The sequence below is a fragment of the Giraffa tippelskirchi genome, chromosome 1 (assembly GCF_054371585.1).
Source record: "Giraffa tippelskirchi isolate mGirTip1 chromosome 1, T2T-mGirTip1v1.2.pri, whole genome shotgun sequence".
NCBI lineage: Eukaryota > Metazoa > Chordata > Mammalia > Artiodactyla > Giraffidae > Giraffa > Giraffa tippelskirchi.
The window spans coordinates 86,912,308-86,930,827 of NC_137275.1; the positions used below are offsets into that span (position 1 = coordinate 86,912,308).

The 18,520-nt window shown below is 39.0% G+C and overlaps 1 long non-coding RNA gene across 1 annotated transcript; it reads right to left on the reverse strand.

Annotated features, from left to right (window-relative positions):
* Positions 1-656: 656 nt before the first annotated feature.
* Positions 657-18,507, reverse strand: LOC145503470 (uncharacterized). Its single transcript, XR_014051478.1, has 5 exons — positions 18,082-18,507; positions 17,294-17,327; positions 4,356-4,418; positions 1,851-2,017; positions 657-1,761 (listed from the first exon to the last, which is right to left on the reverse strand). It is a non-coding gene; the product is annotated as an uncharacterized LOC145503470 (long non-coding RNA).
* Between the last annotated feature and the right edge of the window lie 13 nt (positions 18,508-18,520).

An 18,520-nucleotide genomic window follows, 5' to 3' on the forward strand; every position in this document is an offset into this window, starting at 1 on the left:
ATGACTCCCAAGGCAATACCAAACCTATTATAAACAGTAAAATAAAAATCCATCCCATATCTCTTAATTGTCAGTCTAATGCCATTTAAGATACACAAACTATTCCATTTCAAAACTTCTAGTGAAACACGTCTCAAAGCAAGTAACTTGTTAGCAAGTTAGGAAAATATTTGCAAAAATTGGAACTATGGATGAATTTTCTCAGTAAGCAAGGGACAACTTTCTTCTAACATTTCCACTAGAATAGGAAAAAAAAAGATATTTTGATGTAGGTCCAAATTAAATACTAAGTTAGTTTTAGGGATTGATGATGTGATGATGTAAGTTTTGTAGATGATGGTGGGGTTATATTACTATTGAATACTGTGGTGGTCAGTGCACCAAGAATGCCTGATTCTGTACTGCCTGTGTTATCATTCCTTTTTAGAAGTTATGTGAGAAAAGCAAAATCAAGGGCACTTAATTATTTTCTGACACTTTGCTTGATATACACATAGATTTATTCTGGACTTGTGGGCTATTATGTGCTTTGGAATAGAATCTCATTTTTGTTTCTAAGCCCAAATTTTAATTTATTAATTCATCAGTCTACATTTGTGCTAGATGCAGTTCTGTACACGGGTTCGAGAGTGACTGAAAAAAAAAGACAAAGTCTCAGCCTTCATAGCGCTAATACTTTGATACGGGAGATAGACAATAATCATTCATAAGTAAATAGATTGAGAACCAGATAACTGATTTTTGCCATGAAAGATGAAGTCCTGAGTGAATGTGGCTTCTTCATGTTCCTTCTGTTACTTAGTTCTTGTTTAGTTGCTAAGTCCTCTCCGACTCTTTTGTGATCTCATGGACTGTAGCCTGCCAGGCTCCTCTGTCCATGGGATTTTCCAAGCAAGAATACTGGAGTGGGTTGCCATTTCTTTCTCCAGGGGATCTTCCCAACCCAGGGATCGACCCACATCTCCTACGTTGGCAGGCGGATTCTTTACCACTAAGCCACCAGGGAAGCTTCATGTTACTTAGAGCTGTGCCCGTGTTTGAAGAGCTCTAGGGGTTTTATGGGAATAGGTCTAAGCATTATAGAACTGCAGGCTCACCTGTATGCCATTTCAGGTTGGAGGTAGGTGGTATTTTAACACTTAAATGTCTACCTTATTAGCATAACATGAACTTCATCTTGTCCCATGGCTATATAATTTAAATTTTATTTCATAATGTATTTCTGTGCCATCAGATCCTGTTAAGCTACCAGTTCAATTAGACTTCCATAAAGTACCACAGAGAGTGACAGGGGTAGGAACAACAGTATTATAGAAAAAAAGAACCTTCTGTAGTGACATTTGAGTTGAAATGTAATTGATGAGAAAATGAAGGCTTGCAAAGACTTCAGTGTAGAGCGTGGGAATAACAGGCTTGACATGTTTGAGGCATAGAAAAGAGGATAGTGTGCTGAAAGATTAAATTTTGGTGATGGGCAGGAATCAAATCATAGAGACCTTGAAGGCCTGGAAGGACTAGGGATTTTACTCTCACTGTTATAGGACACAATTGGTGTTTTTTTATTTGTTTGCTTGTTTAGTAAAAGAGTAACAGGATTGGTTTATGTTTAGCTGCTCTATAGAGGATTAATTGTAAAGGACAGGATGGAAGCAGGAAGGTCAGTTACAAGCCTTTTGTAGTAATTCAGGCTGGTCTTCATGGGATAGGAGTAGATGTGGAGCAGTGTGGATACATACAGGATAGTCACCGGTTTCAAAACATCTGAAAATACAGGGGAAGTATTGAATTGTTTTTATTATACATTTTTCAGGTTAGTGGTTGTATTTATGACTTTAAAGTAAGTTTTTCACCTGAAAATTTCTCTAGAGGTTGAAGGAAACGGTTCTCCGATGAGGGAAATTCGGTTCTGGCTTGAACTCTTCCGCAAGCCCCCACCCTTAGCTCCTGCTGCAGGTGGTCCACCCATAGCCTTTTATTCTGGGATCTACCGTTTCACAGGAATCTCTCCTGAGAAGGACTGGAAAGATGGTTCAGTGTTACTCAGATTCACGTTGACTACCCAACTTCTGGGAAATTTTAGATATGCTTGTATGAAAAACAGAGTGTTCAGGAGGCTTCCTTGCCACCGCTACTCCAGTTGGCTGTAATTCTTATCCCTTTTCTTTCTACTTCACGGCTTAGTGGTATGCATTGCTCTGTAGGTTGAATTGTTGTTGTTCAGTCACTCAGTCGTGTCCAACTCTTCGCGATCCCATGGACTGCAGCCTGCCAGAATTCCCTGTCCTTCACTATCTCCCAGAGTAGGTGGGATGGTGAGCCAAACTTCAGCGATGAGATAGACACTGACTTTGACCTACTAGAGGGTGAAAATAATCAGGGTTTTCACTTAATTTCTGGTAGGAGATGCAGCCCATGGGAAAAAGTAAGGGGAAGAAACACAGCAATGTTCCCTCTCAGCTCTCTTTTACTGACCGACATGGTAGTGAGGTGGTAGTGAGGATCACTTTTGGTTGTGAGGCTAGTTCTTTGCCCAAGCACATGTTAAAAAGCTGAACAGGGCTTTTTTCTTGGTGTGCAGTCATTAACTCAACAAATATTTACTGAGTATCTACTTTATTTTAAGTACTACAGCAGGCGCTAAGGTCAAGAAATGAAAAGACAACCATAGTCAATTGCCCTCAGTGTCTTAAAACATCAACTGCTTTATAGCACAAACTTTCATTTCTTATATTTCTACCCGAAATCAAATGTTTTAACTTTTTAACGATTGTATATGCTTATGTGGGTTAATTGGAATATGAAAATGAATTATATCTTGTTCAGTAACTCCATTTTCTAGTTATCTTTAATCATATTTACCCTATTTATTCAGCTTAACATCTCCTCTTTTATCCATTTCTTTGGCCAATACAAACTTTATCATCTTTTTAATGGAATTTTAAATCGGAACATCAAATAAGTGATGACTGTGATCTTCTTATACATGGAAACTTTCTCGTTTTCTAGGTCAGTCTCCTGGAAGCCTACGCCATATTTTAGATTAGACTGTGAATTAAGTACCATGCTTAAATGACTCCACTTTGTCAATAACCAGTTATGTTATTTTTTTGTGCCTGAACTATGTGCAGATCTTTCTGGAAGTGTTTGACTTATTTTTGCTATATAAACAAACCTACCCAGATCTTAGTGGCTTAAAATTTGTTATTTCTCACTATTCTGCAATCTGAGCTGGACTTTGGGTGGTTCTTCTGTTCCAAGAGCTGACTGCTCTTGCTTGCCTATCCAGAATGATTTCTTTACTCATGTGTCTCACATCCACTGTGATGGATGGAATAACTAGGGGTTGGCTGGATATTTCTCTTTATCCACATGTTCTGTCAATCAGAGTAGTTGGATTTCTTTAAGTAATAGCTCTGAGTTCCAAGGGAGAGCATTATAGTACAAACCCCAATGCCCAGTGAGCAAGTCCTTATTAAGCCTCTGTTTGTATTTTGCTTGTCAGTGTTCCACTGGTCAAGGATAATCAAGTGGTCTGTCTCAGAGTCAATGTGGAAAGGAACTACGTGAGCACATGTGTACCAATACGTGAGCACATGTGTACCAAGCAGGCTGGTGCATTGGTGGGCCATAACAATATAATAGCTGTGGGCTTCTCTGGTGGCTCAGTCAGTAAAGAACCTGCTTGCAATGCAGAAGACCCAGGTTTGATCCCTGGGTCAGAAAGATCCCCTTGAGAAGAAAATGGCTACCCACTCCAGTATTTTTGCCTGGGAAATCCCATGGACAGAGGAGCCTGGCAGGCTACAGTCCATGGGGTTGTAAGAGTCAGACGTGACTTAGCAACTAAACCACCAGTATAACAGCTACCACAGGTTTCCCTCTGGCCTCTGATGATTCGTGTTCCCCTAACATCAAAAATATATTCAGCCCTTCCTAAGAATCACAACGTCATTCCATTATAGCCTCAGACATAGGCTTGAAACTTGGACTTAATATTCATAATATCATCATCTAAACTGAGTCCAAGTGTGGCTGAGGCTCCTGGTGTGAAATTCTTTACGTGCAACTTTTTGAACAACTTGTCTTTTTTTTTTTTTAATTAGAGGAAAATTGCTTTACAATGTTGTGTTGGTTTCTGCCATACAACACTGCAAATCAGCCATACTGAATACAGAGCATTATAAACCAAAAATTTAGTTATCTGCTCCTTCTACCCATCCCCAAATCCAACCCCAACCCCAACATACAATGATGAGATAGGAGCAGGATAATTTAAATTAATAATTCTCTTCAAAAGTGGTGATGGTATGTGTATAGCATAGTAGTCACTGCTTCATAGCAATTCCGGAACCCACCTGGGTAAATATTTTCAGTTCCCTCTCCTCTGAGATTGGTGGCTCAGACAGTAAAAAATCCTCCTGCAATGTAAGAGAAGCAAGTTTGATCCCTTGGTTAGGAAAATCCCCTGGAAAAGGAAATGCTACCCACTCCAGTTTTCTTGTCTGGAGAATTCCATGGACAGAGAATCCTGGTGGCTTACAGTCCATGGGGTCGCAGAGTCAGACATGACTGAGTGACTAACAGAACACATTTCTTCCATATCCAAGGAACAAATCCCAAACTTCTGATGAAAACATGTGATGTTTAAATCAGTGTGTCAAGAATCTTGAGAGTCCCTTGGACTGCAAAGGAATCAAACCAGTCAATCCTAAAAGAAATCAGCCCTGAATATTCTTTGGAAGGACTGATGTTGAAGCTGAAGCTCTAATACTTTGGCTACCTGATGCAAACAACTGAGCCATTAGAAAAGACCCCGATGCTAGGAAAGATTGAAGGCAAGAGGAGAAGGGGATGACAGAGAATGAGATGGTTGGATGGCATCACTGACTCGATGGACATGAGTTTGAGCAAGCTCCAGGAGTTGGTGATGGACAGGGAAGCCTGTGTGCTGCAGTCCACAGGATTGTAAAGAGTCAGACACGACTGAGCAACTGAACTGAGCTAATCATTAAGTGGGCTTCGCTGGTGACTCAGACAGTAAAGAATCTGCCCAAAATGCAGGAGACCTGGGTTCAGTCCTTGGGTTTGGAAGATCCCCTGGAGGAAGGCATGGTAACCCACTCCTGTGTTCTTGCCTGGAGAATCCCCATGGACAGAGGAGCCTGGTGGACTACAATCCATGGGGTCGCAAAGAGTCAGATACGACTGAACGACTAAGCACAGCACAGGAGAATCATTACCACGAAACTTGATATGATGATGCAGGGTTCTTCCTTGTGGGGATCTCTTTCATTCAGTGGGTTTCAAATCTATGAAACGGCTCAAGCCTGAAAGCTATTTTTCTTCAATATAGTTTGAACAATGTATAGATTGAACAATATCTTTGTTGTCTGCTTAGTTATTTTGTTCCAGGTGCTTTGTGTTGTATTAGTCATCTCCATAGGTCTATGAGGATCAGGCTCCCCTGTTTCTCATGACAATCTTGCTGCTAGTTATATTTATTGTGTCCATTATATTTCTGGTGATTAAAATACTGAATTGATTATTTGGGGATTTTATCATCCCATTTATTACCTGGGATCCTCCTTATGTAAAACCCCTGGCCTTCAGAGGACAACTGCTACTGAGCTTGTCCATTTAGAATTTCAGAGTCCATTCCTTCACAATTACAGCCCTGATCTTGGCATAGCAGACTTGCTGGGATTGAGAATTCAAACTTCTCTGGAGTTCTGCTACTCATAAAATTAAGTCTTGGCCCTGATCTTCAGCCTTCCCTGACCTTCAGGTACAGCAGATGAGACTCTGTTCTTTATATGCTGCCTAGGAGACTCTGTCTTTCACAATTTGATTTATATTCGTCATTCATCACCCTCAGCCTTTGCTTTCTTCTTTCAATGCACCAAATGGCTCTTTCTATAGTTATTCAATTCCATCGTCCTCATCATTACTATTTTCCCCAAACCTATCATGTGCCTGAGCTATTGCACCCATTTTTTCCATTGGCCTACCTTTCTAGTTCACAACTGAAAAAAACTTAGGAACTGTACTGAAACCACATGCTAGAAGCTCTCAGTGCCTGTGATGGTGTCCTCAGATCTAGATGGAGATCCAGCTCCAAATATCACTTTTCAGTCAGCTTCCTAGGGTCATTCCTGGTACCAACTGTCACAAGTTCTCTGGGGAATACATTCTGATATTTACATGCATAAGCTTTGTTGAGAAATAGTTTTAGGAACAATGCATGAGATAAGGGAAGTAGGACTTGACAAAGGAATATGCTGAGCAGAGAAGCAGTTGCAACAGAGACCTCAGGGCATACTATACTTTGGGGAGTTCTTATGCTGGGGGTAGTGTAGTGTGTTCGTTGCTCAGTCATGTCTGACTCTTTGCATCCCAGTAGAAGTTCTTCTGTCCATGGGATTCTCTAGGCAAGCATACTGGAGTGGGTTGCCATTCCCTTCTCCAGGGGATCTTCCCAACCCAGGGATCAAACCCAGGCCTCCTGCATTACAGGCAGACTCCTTACTGTCTGAGCCACCAGGGAAGCCCTTGTGCCGAACAAACCTTCAAAATGATCCAACTTGGGTAAGCAGTCCAGCCCTTGCCCTTCCACACTGAACTTCCACTGGAGCTGTTGTACTCCTGGATACAGGTTGTCTTGTAGGAAAGGTGAGTAACCTTGATCAAGGCAGATTCTTTTTAAGAAGGATAGACAAAACTGGAGACAACACAGCTGTGAGCTGTCCTTAGCTAATACCTCCAAGAATTGAGAGATGAGTGTCATAGAACTAAGTGCATGCCACAGCACACAGTAACTAAGCCAACTGCTGAAGTCACTAGGCTTTTCAAGCTGATCTTTTATGCTTGAATGCATGCTCAGTGCCTCAGTCGTGTCCAACTCTTTGTGACCTCATGGACTGTAGTGGAGTGGTTTGCCATTTCCTTCTCCAGGGGCTCATCCCAACCCAGGGATGGAAACCGCATCTACTGCATCTTCTACATTGGCAGGTGGATTCTTTGCTACTGAGCTACCAGGGACACCCACATCCCCTCTTTACTCCTTCTGAGAAAAATATCTAACTTTTCCAAGGGAAGTGGTTTTCTCAAGTCCAACCATGTGCACCATCTTCTCTGAAATATCTAACTCCTCCTCCAACTGTTGTTTGTAGTCTCAAAGATGAACACTTGATGAGCAAGATGAATCAGCATACTCCATGCATCCTTCCTTAACTGCAAACATTAGCTCCTGAATTAATTTAGATCAATTAAAGCACTTCTTTATTAATTTTTAATAATAGTTTTATTGAGATATAATTCATATACCATAAAATTCACCCTTTTAAAGCATGTAATTCAGTCATTGCTAGTATATTCAGAGTCCTACAATGACCTCCACTATCTAGTTTTAGGCTTCCTTGTGGCTCAGCTGGTAAAGAATCCGCCTGCAATGTGGGATATCTGGGTTTGATCCCTGGGTTGGGAAGATCCCCTGGAGAAGGGAAAGGCTACCCACTCCAGTACTCTGGCCTGGAGAATTCCATGGACTGTATAGTCCATGTACTTGTAAAGAGTCGAACACGACTAAGCGACTTTCACTTTCATTTTCTAATTTTACTTTTGGATTTCACTAATTTTACTTTCTAATTTCACTTTCTAATTTTAGAATATTTTAATTACCCTAAAAAAGAAACCCTGGACTGAGCATTCAGTCTCCATCTGCTGCTAACCTCAAACTCTTCACAAATCTACTTTTTGTCCCTGATGATTTGCCTACTTTGGACATTTCATATAAATAGAATGATACAGTATGTGGTCTTCGGTGAGTGGCTTCTTCAACTTGACCTATGTTTCCATGTTGTAGTATAGATTAGCACTTCATTCTTTATATTGCAGGATAATATCCCATTGTATGTTATACTGCATGTTTTTAACCCATTCAACAGTTAACGGACATGTGGGTTGTTTCCATGTTTTAACTCTTATGGATAATGCTCCTATGAACATTCATACCTCATAATTTTCTAAACTTGATACCAGAGAGAGCAACTCACTATTCTACTCATTTTCCCTCAGCTTGGCCTATTTTCAACATTTCCAGGCAGCTATTCTAGAATAGGGGCTTCCCAGGTGGTGCCACAGGACTAGAAAAGGTCAGTTTTCATTCCATTACCAAAGAAGTGCAATGTCAAAGAACATTCAAACTACAGCAAAACTGCACTCATTTCACATGCTAGCAAGCTAATACTCAAAATTCTCCAAGTGAGACTTCAACAGTACATGAACCAAGAACTTCCAGATGTACAAGTTGAATTTAGAGAAAGCAGGGCAACCAGAGATCAAATTGCTAACATCCATTGGATCAAAGAAAAAACAAGAGAATCCCAGAAAAACATCTAATTCTGTTTCATTGACTAGACTGAAGCCTATGACTGAGTGGAATACAACAAACCGTGGAAAATTCTTAAAGAAATGGGAATACTAGACCACCTTACCTGCCTCCTGAGAAACCTGTACGGAGATCAAGAAGCAAAAGTTAGAACTGGACATGGAACGATGGACTGGTTCAAAATTGGGAAAAGAGTACATCAAGCCTGTATATTTTCACCCTGCTTATTTAACTAATATGCAGAGTATATTATGCAAAATGCTGGGCTGGATGAAGCACAAGCTGGAATCAAGATTTCCAGGAGAAATATCAATAATCTCAGATATGCAGACAACATCACCCTTATGGCAGAAAGCAAAGAAGAACTAAAGAGCCTCTTGATGAAAGTGAAAGAGGACAGTGAAAAAGTTGACTTAAAGCTCAACATTCAAAAAACAAAGATCATGGTATTTGGTCCCATCACTTCATGGCAAATCGATGGGGAAACAATGGAAACAGTGAGAGACTTTATTTCCTTGGGCTCCAAAATCACTGCAGATGGTGACTGGAGCCAAAGACCCTTGCTCCATGGAAGAAAAGCTATGACAAACCTTAACAGCATATTGAAAAGCCAAAACATTACTTTGCCAACAAAGGTCCATCTAGTCAAAGCTATGGTTTTTCCAGTAGCCATGTACGGATGTGAGAGTTGGACCATAAAGAAGGTTAAACGCCGAAGAACTGATGCTTTTTAACTGTGGAGAAGACTCTTGAGAGTCCCTTGGACTGCAAGGGGATCAAACCAGTCAATCCTAAGGGAAATCAATCCTGAATATCCATTAGAAGGACTGATGCTGAAGCTGAAGCTCCAATATTTTGGCCACCTGATGTAAAGAGCCGATTCTTTAGAAAAGGCTCTGATGCTGGGAAAGATTGAAGGCAGGAAAAGGGGAAGACAGAGGACGAAATGGTTGGATGGCATCACTGACTCAATGGACATGAGTTTGAGTAAGCTCCAGGAGCTGGTGAAGGACAGGGAACCATAATGTGCTGCAGTCCATGGGGTCACAAATAGTGTACAGGACTGAGGGACTGAACAACAACAGGTGGTACCATTGGTAAAGAACCCACCTGCCAAAGCAGAGACATAAGAGATGTGGGTTCGATCCCCAGGTCGGGAAGATCCCCTGGAGGAGGGCACAGCAACCCACTTCAGTAATCTTGCCCAGAGAATTCCATGGACAGAGGGGTTTGGCAGGTTACATTCCATAGGGTCAGAAAGAGTTGGACATGACTGAAGTGAGTTAGCATGCACAGCACTGCATTCTAGAATAACAGAAAGGAAGTGGAGAGGAAGAGAACAGTCCTTTATTTCAGTTTTCCACAAGGCCTAGGTACACCACTCTTCTTCCCACAGTTTGGTCACAGGATCTGTTAAAATGTCCCACTTTACATAACTTGGTTTGGGCTGGGAATCTATCATGTGCATACAAAAGAGTTCAGCCTAACACATGACCTCCGATAACACTCTGAACAATGTTACCAGCAGTGAAGCTGTTTAAATAATAAAAGTCCAAAGTTTAGAAATAACTCACAGCTGCTTCTTCATTGTACCTCCCTCATCTCTTTGTGGAAATAACCTCTGTGGAAATAATGTCCGATCTTAAAGATCCAAACTCGAAAACTTACTTTGCCCAGAAGGCTCCCTAATATTTAATCACCTCTTCCATTTCAGGCTTAAACAATTTGTTCTGCACCTTTATTTAGGGTTTGTGGCTTATGTGCTCAGTTGTGCCTGACTCTTTGCAATCCCATGGACTGTAGCCCACAAGGCTCCTCTGTCCATGGGGTTCTCTAGGCAAGAATACTGGAGTAAGTTGCCATGCCCTCCTCCAGGGGATCTTCCCTAGCCAGGGATTGAACCTGCGTCTCTTGCATCTCCTGCACTGGAGACAGAGTCTTTACCACTGAGTCACCTGGAAAGCCTATTTAGGGTTACATTTATGTGAACTAAATTACCATTAGTTTACATATCTGCCTTCTTCATTAGGCATTAAGCTTTTTGAGACCTGGGACTATTTTTGTTCAACTTTGTGTTTCTAATACTTCTCACAGTGATCAATTCAACAAACACTAATTTTTATGTATGAGTCACCTATTCTATTCTTAAAACTATGATAGTCCTGGGGATAGAAAAATGAATAAGATCCTTTGAGAGGCTTACATTTTATTATAAGAAGGCTATATTAAAATCAGTAAGAATAAACTGTATGTGTGTTGTTATGATAAAAATAAGAATAAGCACAGGGAACAGGAATTCACAAGAATGTGTAGTCAGTTCTGCTCAGATCATAGAATCAGATTTATAGGTGAATCCACTCTTAAGCCCAAGGAGGGAATTCCCTTTAGCTTCTGACAAACAGATGTAATGGGTAAATGAGGATTAATCTGCACTGCAGTTGAGTTCACTAATGAGCCTATGTCAGAGTCACAACGTGGTCACAAGTCATCAACTGATTTATATTGTGATTTCTAGTTCACTGGGACACATATCAGACAGCAGATCTCTTCTCCCTTTGTGTCTGAATAGAAATTAGGGAGCTAGACCTCTTTCAGGGAATAGAAAGCATCCTAAGAGAGTCCTACTAGACCATTCTTACTGATTATGCTTGTCTGGGAAGGAACCACTACACCCTTGTGTAACATGTACTTCTGCAAAGGCCCAAAAAATAAAAGGCTTACTTCACATGTAGCTTCTCACTTTCTTCTTTAAGGCAGTATTTTTGATGAAAAAAGAAGTTGGTGGCAAGATAAATTGCATTCTACCAGTTAGTCACTGAAATCAGATCCCTTTTAACCAAGTATGAAAGGTATAAAAGGGGAAACTATCAATACAGTTTGTAACTGTCTACTTCATTCAGAATTTCAAGAGAAAACTAAAAAATAATTACCACTAGCTAATGGTATTATAATAATGAATAAGTTTCAGCAAAGATTTAGAAAAAAGTGACATATTTAGCTCTATGGTACAATAGCTTTACTGATCATTATCATTTTTTGCTTGTTTTAGTGTAGATTGGAATTCACTTGTGAAAATAGTTTCAGTGTACCAAGGAGCACTTGCCTTTTCCTAAATTGAGATTTTACTTTAGAGATTGTATTTTAATTATTTCAAATTGGTCATATAAAATTAATTATATGGATAATTAATCCCTGGGAGAGTTTTCCTCACTATCACGCTAAGCTAGCCTTCCTATGCCCTGTCCTAATCTGTTTAATATCCCAAATAGCCCAGGGCCTGTTCTATAATAATATTATATTTTCTGTATTATAATGTTGGAATACTCTATACTTTATTACAATTTATATTATTTGTCTTATGGAAAACACTCTAAGAATAGAAACTATGACACGTAGTAGGTACTTAATATATAGCTGCTGACTGACTGGATAATAATCCATTATGATTGTTTTGAATATTCACTTTCTTTTCAAATTTCTCAGTGCTAGTTCATGGCAAGTATTCATTGTGTCTATAAAAGAAGATTCTTTTATTTTTAAGTTGAATTTTTGTTAACTGTTAATTATTAGACTATTAAGATCATTTTATGAATTATATACTTTAACATACAAAATGTCCATCTTTTATGTATCCTGATTAGAATATTATACACATAGAAAATGCTCAGTATGTATTTAGAGTAAAAAATAGCTTTCACTTTTAATCTTAAATTTTTAAATTTATTTTCTTCTATTTCAGTTACTTTCAATATTACTTTCAGTAATTTTCAAAATAAAAGGCAGATTTTTTTTTCAGTAGGAAACAAATTTAAAACTTATGCAAAATATTTGCAGTGTCACAGGACTAAATATATTTCTTGGATTCGCTCATCAAAATTTTTCAAAGTGCTCTCCCACTCACATGTCTAGCCATTAGACAAATTTATCACACCCCTAACTTCCTCTGTTTCTGTGGCTGTTCAGGAAGCCTCCAGGGAGGTAGCTATACCAGTGAGTTAAATTCATCTTTTTTTCAATATAGTTCTCAACATCCCTCTCTTTTGTATATTTGACCTAGATTTACAAAAGAAAATTACCCCTTCATAATAAATAATGTCTTCTCTTTTCTTCAAAAGCATACATGATGTTTTTGATTCCAGCACAGCTTAATGAAGAAATATTTTTCATTCATCCGAATAAGAATGGCCTGAGATTTCCTCCATCCAATCTTGAAAGCTCAGGATCCATGAACTCTATATGAGGTCTAGCAAGCGAATGTAGAGCCTGTGACATTGAGGCCCCTCTGTCCTGAAATCTCAGATAACTCATGAGGGCAGAAGTCCTCTAGGATGTTCTCTTAAAAAGATGAATTGGGACCACACAACTGGTCTCTCAGAACGTGGAAATGCACTGGTCATAGGAAAGGAGCAAATGAACTCTCAGAAGCTCTATATGAGCTAATACTCTCTTGGTATTAGTTTCACATCACCAACATTTCTGTTACTGTTAGTAGTTCATAACATATTTATTATTCTACAGTTCAGGAGGGTCAGAAATTTAGTCATTCTCACTGGGCTAAAAAGTCAGGTATCAACAGGGCTGGTTTCTCCTGGAGACTCTGGAGGGGAGCGTGTTTCCTTGTCTTTGCCCGCTTCTAGAGGAGGCCTTGTTTTTGGAAAATGATAAGTCAATTTTTGGTGAGAATTCTCACCATAAAATGCCATTTTCTGTTCTGCTACCTGTTTTTAGCTCTTTGCAGAGTCTGTTATACTAACTGCTTTTTCTCCTATGAATGGGTTTCCTCAAAAAATGTCTGCATTATCTTCTCTTCTGAAATATTAACAGGCTATTCATCGCCCTTTGAAATTGTGTGGCAAATGTGGAAAATACCTTCTGTATGCTCTTCTAATTTTTGGATCATTTCAGGGGCACAGTTCTTAGAAACTGCCCTAAGCACCCTAATAGCTAGTTACACCACTGTCTGAAACATTATCTTTGCTTCTCTTCCTGTTGAAATTTGTTTCCAACCACTTCCTGTTGTTGTCTTCTAGTTCCAAACTCCCAATTTCAATGTTTCTTTACTATGGTTTATTTATAATTGAAACTGCTCTAATAATCACATTACTTACCAGAAAGAATATCCTTGACGTACCCAATGGTCCAGAGATATTTTCAATTATTATAGAACTGTTTAGTATTACTTTATCCTATATAATTCTCCACAAAAACTGAAGCAGAATGTCTAGAAGGCAAACTTTATGGAAGCAAGGGCTGCATCTTTTCATCACTACATGTCCAGTGCCTGGCACTGTGTTTTGGGGATAGTAAGCACTTACTAAAATCTGTTTGAATGAATTAATAAATAAATGAATTATGAAAATGTGAAGAGCAATGTCTGCTTTTATCAATCCTGTAGATTGAAGCTAACAGGTTCAGCTATTGAGAGACCTCTGGTGAGTTAAGTGCTAAGGAAAACATTCTAAGTAGGGTACAGAGTAGGGCTGCAAACCTTATCTAATCAATAATTTTGGCTAAACACAGAGGCAAATTGTCAGAGTTTTCCAAAACAGTCAAAACAGCCAAAATGAGAAATAGAGAATTTTCTATTTCTTGACATTTAAAATTTTTATAGTATTATTTGTTAAAACTCAGATATAATAATTAAGCTCCATTCCAGCAAAACTTACTTTCACTTGTTAACACAGGCAGGGGTGGCTGGGGTGGGGAGATTGTCAGCTACTGTATAAGCCGAAAACTTGGTGAGTTCCATAAGTCATTCTCAATTGACTAGAAAAGTGAAGATTCAGCACATCTGCTCAACCACTAGAGAACACAGGCAAGTACATAATGCAAATAGCCCTGCAGGAAGGAATATCAAAGAGCTACCATAACCACCAATTAACAGTGAAATGTTACTCCACAGGGATTTAGCAAATTAATGTGAAAAGGAGTTGAATATTCTTTAATATATGTTTATTTAGAAGAAGATAATTATTTTCCCTATTAATGAATTATCTCGAACACTCATTTTATCACCTTAGGTTGATATTAGTTTTCTACTGCTACTCTAACAAACTACCACAAACTTAGTAGCTCAAAACACATTCATTATTCCACAGTTCAGGAGGTCAGAAATTCAAAATCAGTCCCACTGGGCTAAAAGTCAGGTTTCAGCAGAGCTGGTTTCTCCTGGAGGCTTTGGAGGGGAATGTGTTTCCTTGTCTTTGCCTGCTTCTAGAGGAGGCCTACATTCTTTGGCTTGTGCGCCCCCCTCACATTATTCAAAGCACATTACTCCAATCTCTGCTTCCTCATCACGTCTCTTCTCTGACTTTCCTGCCTCCATCTTATAAATACCTTGTTATGACATTGACTTACCTGGATAATCCATGCGACTCTTCCCATCTCAGTATCTTTAACTTAATTCCACCTTCCATGTAATGTTAGGTAATAAATATACAGGTTCTGGGGATTAATATGTGGACATCTTTAGGGAGCCCATCACAAAGTTAGGTTGGTATGAAAGAATTCAGTTAAATGTGAGGAAGGAAAAGAAAATGAAGAAAGTGTCTCAGTAACAACAACAGGGAAAGTACCATTGTTAGGAAATGCCTTCAAACATTCCTAGTATTTGGTATAGTTCTGAGCTAGAAAATAAGATACTCTATGAGAATATTATGGGCTTCCCTTGTGGCTCAGCTGGTAAAGAATCCGCCTGCCATGCGGGGGACCTGGGTTTGATCCCTGGGTTGGGAAGATCCCCTGGAGAAGGGAAAGGCTACCCACTTCAGTATTCTGACTTGGAGAATTCCATGGACACTATAGTCCATGGGGTCTGAAAGAGTCAGACAGGATCGAGTGACTTTCACTTTCTTTCATGAGAACAATATAATATATGCCTAAAAATCTGGACATTTTCTTCAAGAGGAAAATTCTCTGATAATAAATAGCTATGAAGGAACAATGTACTCTTTCATTTTATGATATCTTGTTGCTTTAGGAAAGAACCAGTTTTTGTTTTTGTTTTTTTAAGCAATCCAGAATCTAAAAGTAGAAATGAAACCAGCAGAATTAGCAAAAGCATCCAGTCTGCAAGGGCACAAGGAATCAGCCATGCAGCTGCAACAGGGCAACAGGGCCTCAGCCATCCAGTTATTGGAACATAGAGTCAGCATGAGGCTCATAATCTCTACTGAGTGGGGTAATCAGACTGAAGCTGTCAATATGCTGTTAAAAAGAATACAAGGGAAGAAGTCAATGGATCCAAGAGTTTGATATATTGAGAAACTAGAAGCCAACTGTGGATAGCATTTTTTGTCATTCTGTAACAGGGGAAAAATCAGAAACCTGTGATTACACGCTGCTGGTCGCATTCTGCCTGAAAAAGCATCTCAGTGTGAGGATTACTAAGTGCCTCTTGTTTGAGAACAAATGTGAACCAGGAGATTAACCCAGCATTTTAGACAGTATCATTTCCTTAGGGGAGAAGGTTGAGGGAAAATCAAGTCAACTGTGACCAAAGATTATCTGGCACCGAGAAGACCAAAATGAGTGAAAACATTTCTAAAATATCTTTTCATATGCATAGACAAAGGTAGAATACATGTAAGACTTTGTTCACAATCTCTGTGTGTGATCTCCACACATTTTCTTCTCTTTGTGAAAACAATGTCTAGATATTCTCAACCGAATAGTGCCAGTATTATAATGAATTATGAGTTCAGTTCAAATCTGTTTTGAAGGAGATAGATGTTCATTTCTATGAGATTTTTGCTCTGTGGAAAGAAGAGGAGAAAAACAGAAGCAATTTTTTGACATATATATGTATAACCTTGCCTATGACGTCCATGCAATCTTTAGCAATAACTATGCGACCTTAAAAGGAAGAGAAGGCTTATACTAAGAGGGAAGCCTATGGGGTCAGATTTGGGATTGAATTCCAGTTCTGTCTACTTAAAACTTTTAAAACCCAGATTCCTCATTTGTAAAATATGGCTAAAGCCACATTGGTTTGAGAACCAAATCACACGAACATTGTGAATCACTCACATGGTGCTTGGCACACATAATACTTAAAACAGAGTAGCTGTTAATAGCAATATTAATTAAACAAGAGTGAACAAATAAGAGGCTAAACTGTTACATCAAAACCTTTGAACAAGAGTTGTGTTCTCATTCAGTACCTGAAACAAAAACAAAGCCAGAATAATTTTTGAACTTTATAGATTTTTAAGCTTTTCTAACACGAAGTCTTGTTCAATAAAGTAACTTAATATAAACAGCCTCGAATTTTAGACACATATTTGTTTTCATTTTTCCATTTACCAGGATCATACTGATCAAGTTGTGGAAGTATCTGAAAATACTTAATTATCCTATGTATTATAAATATTGTTATCTTATTAGAGGAGACATTGTCATAAAACTGTACAGCTGGCAGAATCCTGAGTATAATTATTTCAATTTCCTCATTTAGCTGGGATTATGCAATGCTCAGAAATAACAGAACTGCCCCAGCTGCCCAGATAGTGAGGAGGAAATTCAAGATGGCAGCCACAGCCTTCTGACTTCCAGTCCAGGGGTCTTCATACAGGAAGGCTACTCGATATGTGACAGACACAATTTGTTATCTGAAGATTATCCTTGTGAACAACTTTTTATGTGTAAGGAGGGAATGAGAACTGTGTATTTGTGTAGAGAAAACTGGGATGCTTTTGAAGAGATGGACACTTAACTGGCGAGCAGGAGTTAGAAGTTGTCTATCCCTTTCCCCTCAGAATCTTGGTCAAAGCATCTTTTGTGAAGATGCATCAGTGAGAACACTCTCCCCAGTGGATTGGTTTAAGAAGATTTATGCTTTCCTGAGAACTGAATTTCTGAAAATATTGACCAAAAGTTTATATACTCTTTAATCCAAATTGTTTTTACCTTATTGTACTGTGGTCTCTTGGTAAACAGGCACCTGTAGAAGACAATAAATCTGTCAATATGATATTATTTCATAAATTAAATAAAATCTTCTGCTCCATTATTTCAAATACAGGAAATCAACTTAAAGTTAACAATGAGGTTAAAGGAACAATTGGAATATATATTGAATGTATATACATATAAATATATCTATAATAGCTTTCAAATTTGCTGACGTATTTCTCCAAGTTTACTTCATCATGATCTAAAATGTAAAACAAGTTCAGCTATGTGAAAAAAAAAGTTTAGATACTTGATTTGTATGCCATTCCTAAAAGAGACTTTATGAGATCAATATCAAATAGTTGCTCTACAAATATAAATAGTTGGTATACAAGCCTTCTTTCTAGGTTAGTTTTATAAAAAGAGAGAGGGGGACATTTAGGCATGAACAATTACCAACTCTTCAAATTGATCTTTAAAAATATTTTTAACTTCAGAATGTAAATTACTAATTTAGAAATCCCTGAGAGAAGAGGGGATGTTTATTTTAAGGCTCTGGGGAAACTCTTGACTATTTCAGTCTTTAGGGCAAACAACAAACAAAGGCCCAATTTAGATCTATGCCTGTTTTTTAACTAGACCCAGTTTTGAGCAGGAGTAGGAAATATATAATACGTAATTTATGGATCTAATCTAAAATGTTTGGGCAAAATGCAATATCAAAGCAAACAAACAAGCCCCCTAAACCCAAAACAAACCAAAAAATTCCAACTATATATCTATATCTACATTACTATCTATACCTTTACTGACACATCCATATCTGTAGGTCTGCTGGATGGCATCACCGATTCAATGGAGATGAACTTAGGTAGACTCTGGGAGATAAAGAGGGATAGGGAGTCCTGGCGTGCTGCAGTCGGTGGGGTCGCAAACAGTCAGACACGACTGAGCTACTGAACAACCATCTCTCTTTTCCAGTACGTGTCTAGTTCTGGTAAACCTGTTTCTTCCAGGAAGGCATCGTGGAAGCCCTTGAATGGTACAAGAATGTCTACAGTAACAGGTAACCTCGCTCTAAATATGTCCTGAGTGAAAAGGTGAGGAGGGAACAGGCCCGAAGAGTGTTAGGAGAAACCAAAGTGGCCTAAAAAGGAGACCAGGGCTAGCCCCTGAGCAGTTTCACTTCCGCAGGGAGCCCAGCGCGGCGAGCCCTCGCCCTGTGGCCCGCGCCCTGGGGCT